This window comes from Arachis duranensis, chromosome 10 (assembly GCF_000817695.3).
Source record: "Arachis duranensis cultivar V14167 chromosome 10, aradu.V14167.gnm2.J7QH, whole genome shotgun sequence".
NCBI lineage: Eukaryota > Viridiplantae > Streptophyta > Magnoliopsida > Fabales > Fabaceae > Arachis > Arachis duranensis.
Window position 1 is genome coordinate 81,313,631 of NC_029781.3, and position 12,868 is coordinate 81,326,498.

At 33.9% G+C, this 12,868-nt stretch overlaps 1 non-coding gene across 1 annotated transcript; it reads right to left on the reverse strand.

Moving 5' to 3' along the window:
* Window positions 1-12,321: 12,321 nt before the first annotated feature.
* LOC127743342 (small nucleolar RNA R71) lies at window positions 12,322-12,429 on the reverse strand. Its single transcript, XR_008004734.1, has one exon. It is a non-coding gene; the product is annotated as a small nucleolar RNA R71 (small nucleolar RNA).
* Window positions 12,430-12,868: the final 439 nt, after the last annotated feature.

The following is a 12,868-nucleotide window of genomic DNA, read 5'->3' on the forward strand; positions in this document are numbered from 1 at the left end:
TATTTTGATTAGTTGAATTTTATTAATTACAAAAAATAAAAAAATAGAAAGAAATAGAATAAAAATGAGGATGCAGGGCAAGAAACAGAAAGTTTTCTGTAATTAACAGAAAACATCCTAAAAGAAAAAGCTCTCTAGAAGAAGGGTGTGGGGACAACTCTCACGTTATGCGTACGTGTGCTCCACGCATACGCGTGACCATCACGCTCCACGTAGGACGCTAGGGTTTTCACGTACTATGTTGGCATAATTTTCATGTCACGCGTACGCGTGACAACCACCTTTCACGTAGTATGTTGAAGATCTCACGTACAACGTAGCAAGCACGCGTACGCCCAACAAAAAATTTTTCGGGCACGCGTATGCGTCATTAGATTTTTACATCGTACGTGAAATTTTTCATGTACAACTCCAAGAAAGCCCTTCCAGAACCTTAACTTAAGACCTTTTACTTTTCAAATTTTAAATCTTTGAAGGATCATTCACAAGCTCATCAAATGCTGACGATTACTAATGATCCCAAACAATCAAGGGAGATCTTCTCGGTGGAAAATAATTAGAAAAAGATTTGATTTTGTTTAGTTTTAATTTAATTTTGAATTTTAAATTTTGAATTCGGTTATCTTTAGATTAGTATTTAAGATAAAGGGAGACACTTTATTTGGGGACTCTTTTCTCTTTTTCACCACTTTACAATTTTTCAATTTCTTAAGGATTTCAAGAACAAGCATAAGTTTCTAACTCTTCTAGGTTAAGGTAAGGAGCTCTGTTAATCTATGGATTAATGCAATTACTTTTTCTGTTTCTAATTCATGTAATTGATTCCCTTTTAAGAAACGGTTTTCGTTCTTCATCTCAAAAGGGTTTGAATGTGTTGGGAAACAATTCTTCTCTGACTTGAATTAATCTTTTGAAAAATTGATTGATTAAATTAAGCTTGAAAACCGATTCTCATAATTTGTAAGTTTTGAAACTGGATTGATAAGTGATATAGAATCAACTATGTTAAACTCTTATAAATGGTGTCATTTTATAAATCAGAAACGTTCTTTAACTCTTTTTTTGATTAAGTGACTAAGGAATTAACATTAAATTAGGTTAAAGAGAAATTGAATCACCAAAAGATTGGAGTTTAATTACAAATGATTTGCCATAAAAGAATCGTTGCATGATTAGAATGGAAATTGAAAAGTATTGATTCAGATGATTAACATCTCTGAAACCTTAGCTTTCTCAAATATATATTTTTTCTATACTCACTATTTGCTTCTGTTTTACTTCATTCAATTTCTGTTTATAATTAATTGCTTTCAAAACCCTAAATTATTAGTCCGACTAGATTAATTAATTAATTTTACTTTCTTGATCTGTTAATTTTTGTAGGATCAACGCTCATTCACTTAAGTTTATTATTTGATACGATCCGATGCACTTGCTGGTATTTTGTAATTTGTACAAATTTACCATCAAATTTTTGATGCCATTGCCAAAGATTAATTGAAATTGATAACTTCGAATTGTTTAAATTAGATATTTTTCAAGTTATTTAAATTTTTTATTTTATAATTTTTTTTTACGTTAGTTTTTTTTACGTCCCTCTCCGCGTTTTTCTTTTTAATTTTTTTTATTTCAATTTTATTTTTTTCTTCTCGTTTTTATTATTATTTTACCATTTTTTTATTTTATTTTTTTATTTTTTTTCGTTTCCTTTTTTTTCCTCTTACATAAGTTCTTTTGTCATTATTTATTTAAAAAAAATTTCTGTTTTTTTTAAATTAGCTTTTTTTGGTAAAGTTAAAAATTTAAAACATAAAATTTGAATTTAAGTTGGTGTTTTTTTTTTGAAAATATATATATTTTTAAATTTTAAATTTTAAATTTAATTTTTTTAAGATATAATTAGAGTTTAAGTTTGGTATCATTTTATTTCTTCTTTAAAAAAATTTATATTTACTATTTATTTTATTTTTCTTCTGAGAATTTCCTTCGGTACTGTGAAAAGAGTTCCAGTTTAATTTTTTTGTTGGTTTTATCTATGCAGTATAACAAGATTAAGAACTCTTCAGCGGCATGGACAACAAGCTAGAAACTAAAGAGTCGAAGAAGAGACTGAAGAAGTGTTTGAGGAAGAATTCTCAGAACCACACATGGCTGATAATGTGAATGACAATGTCAACCTACCTAAGAAGACTCTTGGGTCTTACATTAATCCCAACCCAGAAAATTGTAGAAGTAGCATCATCACGTCTACTGTCAGAGCCAATAATTTTGAAGTGAAGTCACAGCTTGTCACATTGGTTTAACAGAACTGTCAATTCAATGGAAGTCCATAGGAGGATCCGAATCTATTTATATCCAACTTTCTGCAGATTTGTGATGCGGTCAAGACAAATAATGTTTCATCTGAAGTATATCGTCTGCTGCTCTTCTCTTTTGCTGTAAGGGATCTAGCTAAACAATGGCTAGAGAATCAACGTAAGGAGCGTATAGCTATACGGGAAGATTTGGTCAATAAATTCTTAAATAAGTTCTTCCCACCTCAAAGACTTACTAAGCTCAGAATTGACGTTCAGACCTTCAGAAAGCAAGAAGGAGAATCCTTATATGAAGCTTGGAAGAGGTTTAAAGAGATGCTCAGAAAATATTTGGATGATATATTTTCTGACTGGATCCAGCAGCAGATATTTTATGATGGGATCACTCTCACCTCACGGATGTCAGTGGACAATTTGGCTGGAGGTTCTTTATATATGAAGATGACCACTGAAGAAGCACAAGAATTGATTGAGATGGTGGCCAACAATCAATATCTCTCTACTCTTCTGAAAGATCATCAAGGAAAGAAGTCATGGAGTTAGGTGTTTTGGATACACTCTTGGCTAAGAACAAAATTGTGTCCTAGCAAATAAATGCAATCAATCAACATCTAAGAGGAATGCAAGTGTCAGCAGTGAACTCTCAAAAGATAAATTCTACAGGTGAAGGCATGGAGTATGGACAACCATCTCCAAAGCAAGTGAATTACATGGAGAATCCTTCAATACAATCTCAAAATGACCCTTACTCCAACACCTTTAACCCAGGATGGAGAAACCACTCAAACTTTGGATGAAAAAACCAAAACCAGAGACCAAACCAGTTTAACAACACCCACAAACCCATCAGTTTAACAACAACCAACATCATACCTTCAATCACCACAACATAAGTAACCCTTCTTTGAACCATACCCACTAATCACCGTCCTCCTCACAACCAACCCAGCAGAATTCACAGAGGCTTTCTAGTCTTGAGCTTGCCCTAGAAAAATTATCTCAGAACACACTAGCATTCATGAAAGAAACCAAAAGCTTCAGGAAGGAAACAAGAACTAATTTCCAGAATCAAGGTGCTTCAATTAGGAACTTAGATGTGAAAGTAGGCCAAATTACTCAACAGTTGGAGACAGCCACAAATGTTCTCCTCAGTGACATAATTCCAAACCCAAGGAAGGAGTACAAGGCTATTTACTTGAGAAGTGAAAAGGTGGTAGGAGAAGAAAAGATGGAAGAAACCAAGAAGAAGGAGTTCACTGTTGGAGTAAGAAAAGAAGCTCCAGAGGATATTAATCTTCAAGAAAAGCACGTGCAACCTACTCTCCAGCAACCTATTCAAGCCACAGAAGCCACACCAAAAGACAGAATTCTAGTGCATGAGTACAAGCCAAGAATTCCATATCCTCAAAGGCTCCAAAGAGAAAACAAGGAGAAGCAATATTCTAAATTCTTGGAGATATTCAAGACTTTGTACATCAACATTTCATTCATAGAAGCTCTTGAACAAATGTCTTTATATGCAAAATTTATGAAGGATTTATTGTCCAAGAAGAAATCATTGAAGGAAGGTCAAACCGTTGTAATGACTAAGGAGTGTAGTGCAATTATTCAACGAAACTTTCCAACAAAGAAGAAAGATCCAGGAAGTTTTCAAATTCCTTGCATTATTGGCAATACTACCTTTGATAGAGCTTTATATGAATTAGGAGCAAGTATTAATCTAATGCCTTTATCTGTGATGAAGAGATTGCAAATTCAAGAGCTGAAGCCCACACACATAGCTCTATAAATGGCAAACAAATCAATCAAGCATGCACATGGAGTGGTTGAAAATGTCTTGATCAAAGTGGGTAAATTCTTTCTCCCAGTGGATTTTGTCATTCTTGACATGGAGAAAGATAAAGATGCCTCAATCATTCTAGGAAGGCCTTTCCTAGCCACTGAAAGAGCCCTTATTAATGTTGAAAAGGGTGAGTTAATGCTAAGGGTGTATAATGAACATCAAGTCTTTTATGTTTTCAAGACCATACATCATTCAAGTGATCAAAAGAATTATATGAAGGTTGAAGCCAACAATCCAAACTTAAAGGAACCACCCAATGAAGTAATCCCAAAGACTTCTGTTTCATGCTTGAGTAGAATAGAAGAGAAAAAGAAGGTACATCAAGTTGGAAATTCAATTGAAACTCACAAGAGCTTGCAACCAACACCTTCCTTTGCAATCAACAAACCTCCTGACATCGACCCTAAGTTTGGTGTCAGGTGTGCATCAAACAAGGAGGAGGCTCCAAAGAAGAAAGTACCTAGAGGGTGGAGGAACAAGAAAATTTCTATTGGAGGCTTTTCACCCGGACACAAAGTAGTGCTATCTCACCACCCAATATTGCCATACACAGTAAGCAGAGTTCTTTCCTTTGAGCATCTCGAACTAACATATGAAGACACAGGAAGAAAGTTCAAGGTGAGAGGAGATGAGGTGAAGCACTATCAACCTCAACCTTAGCAAGGAACAACCGTCAAGCTAGTGATGTTAAAGAAGCACTTGTTGGGAGGCAACCCAATGCTTAGTATCCTTTAATTTAATTTAATTTAATTTAATTTTACTTTATTTTCTTTTATTTCATAATTGTTTTTCCACAATAACTATCACTTGAGTTTGTTTGTGTGTATATTACTTGTGATCTACTCAGGAATTCAGGAAATCTCTATAAGCTTCAACATCATCAAGACTATTGCTCTTATCAGGGTTGTGTATGTGTTTATAGAATAAGTTTGGTGTGCTACACCAACCTCATATCTCATTGGGTACTTGGTCTAGTTCACATAGATGGTATCACACTCAGTTTGGTGTTGCTACATTTACCATGCAAACACATTTACAACCTCATCATTCTACCTTATTTTAGCTTCAATTTCAGTCTGTCTTGATTTAGGTTTCTTTTACATTAAATAGACCTCTGCATTAATTAAATTCTTTCACTTGATAATCCTGTTTTACATTAAATAGACCTCTACAATTATTCTAAGTTTGGTGTTAGAAACTATGCTCTACATAGCCTAAAAAGTGATCAAGAAAAAGAAGAGAAAGGCAGCAAAAATTAAGGTTGTTTCTTTCCCTTTTTTAATATGCATGTGTTTCAATTTTTTTTATCTTATATAATGCATTTAAAATTTTTAAATATCTTGTCCATTACAACCCACAATTATTAATTGTGCTTGCTCCTGAATGTAAGTAATGAGTCATGTGCTGAAAAAAAAAACAAAAAAAAAACATGAAATAATCATAAAAGAGCATGACAAAGTGAGTTTGGAAAACTAAATTAACTAAGAGTGTTCAACATGATTTGAGCCACACTGCTTGAGGCTTTAGTTTAGAAGACTCTTATGGGATCCTTATACTTCATAGTACCTTGAAAAAGCAACAATATAAGAAATAATAAGCAAAAAAATGGGGTTATGAGAGAAACCAAAGGCTCTGAGTACCACTGACTAAAGAAAGTGATAGAAAAATAAGCTCAAAGAGCATTCTAGTCAAGTGCTTATGGTGCTTATGTATCAAACTAAAAGTTTGAAGAACAAAGCATTTAGAAGTCACAGTTAGACTTAAGGTGCAAAGCACTTCCTTAAAATGAGAAAGCCAAAGGCTCTGAGCACCAATGGTGGGGAAGAATGAAAGAAAAATAAGCTCAAGGAGCTCTCCAACTATGTGATTGTGGTGTTTATGTTTCAAGCTAAAACCTTGAAAACAAAATATTTAGAGTCACAGAAAGGCTCAAGGTACAAAGCACCCAATGAACTTAAAAGGTGAAAAGAAAGTAAATAAGTTGCTTCAAGGTGATGAATCAAGAAAGGTTTCCATAATCTAATCTGGACAGAAGCCTTGAAAGATTACATTCGATTGTGTTGAATTGTGCATAAGTGAAACGGTCAACCAAACTCATTTAGATTGCAATCCTTTACCCCTGTTTCATAAGTTTATGATATTTGCATTAAGCCATGATTCTTTGCTTGCTTGGGAACAAGCAAGATTTTATATTTGGTGTTATGATGTATGTGCATCTTTAGTGTTTTTCCTTCTTTATTTTAATTGATTTATTAAGAATTTTTGTGGATAATCAATAAATTTAAGGTTAGAATGGATATTATTTTGATTAGTTGAATTTTATTGGTTACAGAAAATTTTACTAGGAAAACAAGAAGAAACAAAATAGAAATGAGGATGGAGAGCAAGAAACAAAAAGCTTTCTATAATTAACAGAAAGCTTCTTGGAAGAAGAAGCTCTCTGGAAGAAGAAAGAGTGCAGGGCGTGGGGACAACTCTCACATCACGCGTACGCGTGACCATCACACTCCACATACAATGCTAGGGTTTTCACGTACTATGTTGGCATAATCTTCATGTCATGCATACGCATGACCTCACGCGTACACGTGACAACCACCTCTCATGTAGTACGTTGAAGATCTCACATACAACGCAGTAAGCACGCGTACGCGTGGGCCACGCGTACGCACAACAAAAAACTTTTCGGTACTCACGCGTACGCGTGAGGCACGCGTACGTGTCATTAGATTTTTACATCATACGTGGAATTTCCCACGTATAACTCCAAGAAAGCCCTTCCAGAATCTCAACTCAAGACCTTCTACTTTTCAAATTTTAAATCTTTGAAGGATCATTTACAAGCTCATCAAATGCTGACGGTTACTAAAGATCACAAGCAATCAAGGGAGATCTTCTCGGTGGAAAATAATTAGAAAAAGATTTGATTCTGTTTAGTTTTAATTTAATTTTGAATTTTGAATTTTGAATTCGGTTATCTTTAGATTAGTATTTAAGGCAGAGGGAGACACATTGTTAGGGGACTCTCTTCTCTTTTTCACCACTTTACAATTTTTCAATTTCTTAAGGATTTCAAGAGCAAGCATGAATTTCTAATTCTCCTAGGTTAAGGTGAGGAGCTCTGTTAGTCTATAGATTAATGCAATTACTTTTTCTGTTTCTAATTCATGCAATTGATTCTTCTTTAAGAAATAGTTTTCGTTCTTCATCTCAAATGGGTTTGAATGTATTAGGAAACAATTATTCTCTGACTTGAATTTTATTAATCTTTTGGAAAATTGATTGATTAAATTAAGCTTGAAAATCAATTCTCATAATTTGTAAGTTTTGAAACTAGATTGATAAGTGACATAGAATCAACTAGGTTAAACACTTATAAATTGTGTGGTTTTATAATTCAGAAACGTTCTTCAACTCTTTTCTTGATTAAGTGACTGTGGGATTAGCATTAAATTAGGTTAAAGAGAAACTGAATCACCAAGAGATTGGAGTTTAATTACTAATGATTTGCCATAAAAGAATTGTTGCATTATTAGAATGGAAATTGAAACGTATTGATTCAGACGATTAACATCTCTGAAACCTTAGCTTTTTCAAAAATATATTTTTTTCTATACTCGCTGTTTACTTCTGTTTTACTTTATTCAATTTCTGTTTATGATTAATTGCTTTCAAAACCCTAAACAATTAATTTTGCTTGCTTGATCCGTTAATCTTTGTGGGATCGACCCTGAGGTTACTACTTAATATGACCCGGTGCATTTGCCAGTGTTTTGTGGTTTGTAAAAATCTGCGATCACTAATAAAATTCATTTTGCATCAAACATAAAATGAATATTCTAAAAATTGTATCTTTTTAACTAAAAAAAATTAAAATGACATAATTAAAAATTTTTAAATAGACTCAATTACAAATTTTTAAATTTTAAAGGCTTGATTTACAAATTTTTAAATTTTAAAGACTTGATTAAAAGTTTAATAAAATTATAAACATTAGTTGAAGTAACTAGGTCTATTTATATATCTGGTTATCACATATTCCATTAATTTGGATCGAAAAATTGTAATCCTCTCTTTATAATATTGATCTGTCCATTATATCTCATACTAACTAACGCTATAAATCGGCAACGTGCTAAACAAAACTAAACATTAAGGAACCCTTATCCTGTATGAAGAGTAAAATGGTTATAATTCACCTCCGAAATACACAGAAATTACAATAAGGTCAAATGCCCTAATCAAATTATGCGGAGTAGCTCTCTCCTTTCTTCTCTCTTCTTTTACCTCGCAGCGCAACTCTCTGACGAGCGGATAATTTATACGCTTTTTGGCATTGTTTTTAGGTAGTTTTTAGTATGATTTAGTTAGTTTTTAGTATATAATTATTAGTTTTTATGAAAAAAATCACATTTTTGGACTTTATATGATTTTGTGTGTTTTTCTGTGATTTCAGGTATTTTCTGGCTGAAACTGAGGGACCTGAGCAAAAATCTTATTCAGAGGCTGAAAAAGGACTGCAGATGCTGTTGGATTCTGACCTTCCTGCAATCGAAATGAATTTTCTGGATCTACAGAAGCCCAATTGGAGCGCTCGCAATTGCGTTGGAAAGTAGACATCTTGGGCTTTCCAGCAATATATAATAGTCCATACTTTACCCGAGTTTTGATAACGCAAACTGGCATTTTAACGCTAACTTTCTACCATTTTCTGGCGTTAAACGCCAAAACTGGCATAAAAGCTGGAGTCAAACGCCCAAACAGGCACCAGAGCTGGCGTTTAACTCCAAGAAAAGTCTATGCACGTGAAAACTTCAATGCTCAGCCCAAGCACACACCAAGTGGGCCCCGGAAGTGGATTTCTGCATCATTTACTTATCTCTGTAAACCCTAGGTTACTAGTCATTATAAATAGGACCTTTTACTATTGTATTTTCATCGGACTATCTTTGTATCACTATTGATCTCTTGATCACATTTAGGGGGCTGGACATTCGGCCATGCATGGACCTTCATCACTTATGTATTTTTCAACGGTGGAGTTTCTACACCTCATAGATTAAGGTGTGGAGCTCTGCTGTTTCTCATGAATTAATGCAATTACTACTGTTTTCTATTCAATTCAAGCTTATTCTTATTCTAAGATTTTCATTCGCACTTCAATATGATGAATGTGATGATCAAGTGACACTCATCACCATTCTCACTTATGAACGTGTGCCTGACAACCACTTCCGTTCTACCTGAAAACAAGCTTGAATGTATATCTCTTGGCCTCCTGGTCCATGACGCATGGTTGCCTCTCCTAACAACAGAGCCTTCCATTTCGTGAGATCAGAGTCTTCGTGGTATAAGCTAGAATCAATTGGCAGCATTCTTGAGATCTGGAAAGTCTAAACCTTGTCTGTGGTATTCCGAGTAGGATCTGGGATGGGCTGACTGTGACGAGCTTCAAACTCATGACTGTTGGGCGCAGTGACAGTGTACAAAAGGATCATTGGATCTTATTCCAACACAAGTGAGAACCGACAGATGATTAGCCCTACGTAACCTGTAGCCGGACCATTTTCACTGAGAGGACGGACGGTAGCCATTGACAACGGTGATCCCCCAACATACAGCTTGCCATGAAAAGGAATACGCATAACTGGATGAAAGCAGTAGGAAAGCAGGGATTCAAAAAGAACAAAGCATCTCCATATGCTTATCTGAAATTCCTACTAATGAATTACATAAGTATCTCTATCTTATTTTATGTTTTATTTATCTTTTAATTATAAAAACCCTATAACCATTTGAATCTGCCTGACTGAGGTTTACAAGATGACCATAGCTTGCTTTAAGCCGACAATCTCCGTGGGATCGACCCTTACTCACGTAAGGTATTACTTGGATAACCCAGTGCACTTGCTGGTCAGCTGTGCGGAGTTGTGAAGAAAGTGTGTGAATCACGATTTCGCATACCAAGTTTTTAGCGTCGTTGCCGTGGATTGTTCGAGTTTGGACAACTGACGGTTCATCTTGTTGCTTAGATTAGGTATTTTTCTTTTTATTTTTTTTCTTCAGAATTTTTAAGAATGAATTCTAGAGTTTCAAATGATGCTTTTATCATCACAGGAGCCTTTTTGATTCCCATCAATTTGGCTGTTGTATGTAATGCTCTGCTAAAGCTTGGCTAGTCATGTCTAATCTTTTTAGACTGAAGTTTTAGACTAACATTGCATGATTCCTGGAATTCTTATTAAAAATTTTGAGTTTCTTATTTTCTTTTTCAAAATAATTTTTGAAAGAAATACAAAAAAATTTCTAAAATCATAAAACAAAAAATAATAACATTTTGTATTTCTTGTTTGAGTCTAGTGTCAATTTTTGAGTTTGGTGTCAATTGCATGTTTTTATTCTTCTTGCATTTTTCGAAAGTGTGTTCTTGTGTTCTTCATTGATCTTCAAGTTGTTCTTGATGATTTTCTTTGTCTGATCTTTAAATTCTCTTGTTTTGTGTCTTTTGTTGTTTCTCATGTGCATTCTCAAATTGTTAGTGTCTCTAGTATGAAAATTTCTAAGTTTGGTGTCTTGCATGTCTTTCTTTTCTTAAAAATTTTTAAAAAATATGTTCTTGATGTTCATCATGATCTTCATAGTGTTTTTGATGTTCATCTTGACATTCAAAGTGTTCTTGCATGCATTCTTTGTTTTGATCTTAGTTTTTCATGTTTAATTTCATTCTATAGTTTTTCTCTCTCATCATTAAAAATTCAAAAAAATTCAAAATTATGTCTTTTCAAGTCAATAATACAGAGAATTGAAGATTCAGAACATACAGCAGAGGAATCACAGAGAAAAAATTGGGCGTTTAACGCCCAAGGAGGTAGCCAAGTGGGCGTTAAACGCCAGAATGGATAGAATGGACGTTTAACGCCATGATAACACCAGGGAGGTAATTTTGTTTTCAATTCAAATATTTTTCAATTTTTCAAGTTTTAAAACTAATTTTTCAAAATCTTATATTTTTCATATCCTCTCTTATCAATCATATCTTTTTCAAAATCAAATCTTCTTCATTTTTCTTTTAATATTTTCGAAAATCCTTGCTAACATTTAATGTTGTGATTCAAAAATTTCAAGTTTGCTACTTTCTTATTAAAAAAGGTTCAATATTTGAATTTTAGAATCATATCTTTTAATTTCTTGTTAGTCAAGTCATCAATTTTAAAAATCAAATCTTTTTTAAATTGGTTTTTAAAAATAACTTTTTAAATCATATCTTTTTCAAATCACATATTTTTAAATTCTAATTTCAAAATCTCTTTCTAACTTCTTATCTTTTCAAAATTTACTATTTCAAAATCTTTTTCAAAACCACCTAACCACTTTCTCACTTTTAATTTTCAAAAAACCATCAACCACTTCTTCAAAATTCTTTTTAATTATTTTAAATTTTTTTTTATTTAAAAAATTGTTTTCAAAAATTCCTCCCTCTCACCTCCTTCTATTTAAGGACTAACACTTCTCCTCAATTAACAATTCGGACTCTATCCTTCTTTATATGTTCGAAATCTTCTCTATCTACTTTATCCCTCTATTCCTATTTTCCATACCTTCTTATTCTATTCTCTTTCATATTAGCATGAACAAGGACAAAGGCATTCTTGTTGAAGCTAATCCTGAACCTGAAAGGACCTTAAAGAGAAGCTAAGAGCAGCTAAAGCACAACTCTCTGAAGAAGACTTGACAGAAAATTTTGAAAAGGAAGCAGACTAAACAGCCATGGCCGAACCCAACAACAATAATGCAAGGAAGGTGCTTGGTAACTTTACTGCACCTACTCCCGACTTCTATAGGAGAAACATCTCTATTCCTGCCATTGGAGCAAACAACTTTGAGCTTAAGCCTCAATTAGTTTCTCTGATGCAACAGAATTGCAAGTTTCATGGACTTCCATTGGAAGATCCTCATCAATTCTTGGCTGAATTTTTGCAAATATATGACACTGTTAAGACCAATGGAGTTGATCTCGAGGTCTACAGACTTATGCTTTTCTCTTTTGCTATTAGAGACAAAGCTAGTATATGGTTGAACTCACAACCTAGAGACAGCCTGAACTCTTGGGAAAAGCTGGTCAATGCTTTCTTAGCTAAATTCTTTCCACCTCAAAAGATGAGTAAGCTTAGAGTGGAAATTCAAACCTTCAAACAGAAGGAAGGTGAATCCATCTATGAAGCTTGGAAAAGATACAAGCAATTGATCAGAAGGTGTCCTTCTGACATGCTTTCAGAATGGAGCATCATAGGTATCTTCTATGATGGTCTGTCTGAGTTATCCAAGATGTTATTGGACCATTCTGCAGGCGGATCTATTCATCTGAAGAAAACACCTGCAGAAGCCCAGGAACTCATTAAAATGGTTGCAAATAACCAGTTCATGTACACTTCTGAAAGAAATCCTGTGAACAATGGGACAACTCAGAAGAAAGGAGTTCTTGAGATTGATACTCTGAATGCCATATTGGCTCAGAACAAATTATTGACTCAGCAAGTCAATATGATTTCTCAGAATCTGATTGGATTGCAAGCTGCATCCAGCAGTAATAAAGAAGCATCTTCTGAAGAAGAAGCTTATGATCCTAAGACCCTGCAATGGAAGAGGTGAATTACATGGGAGAACCCTATGGAAACACCTATTATCCTTCATGGAGAAATCATCCAAATCT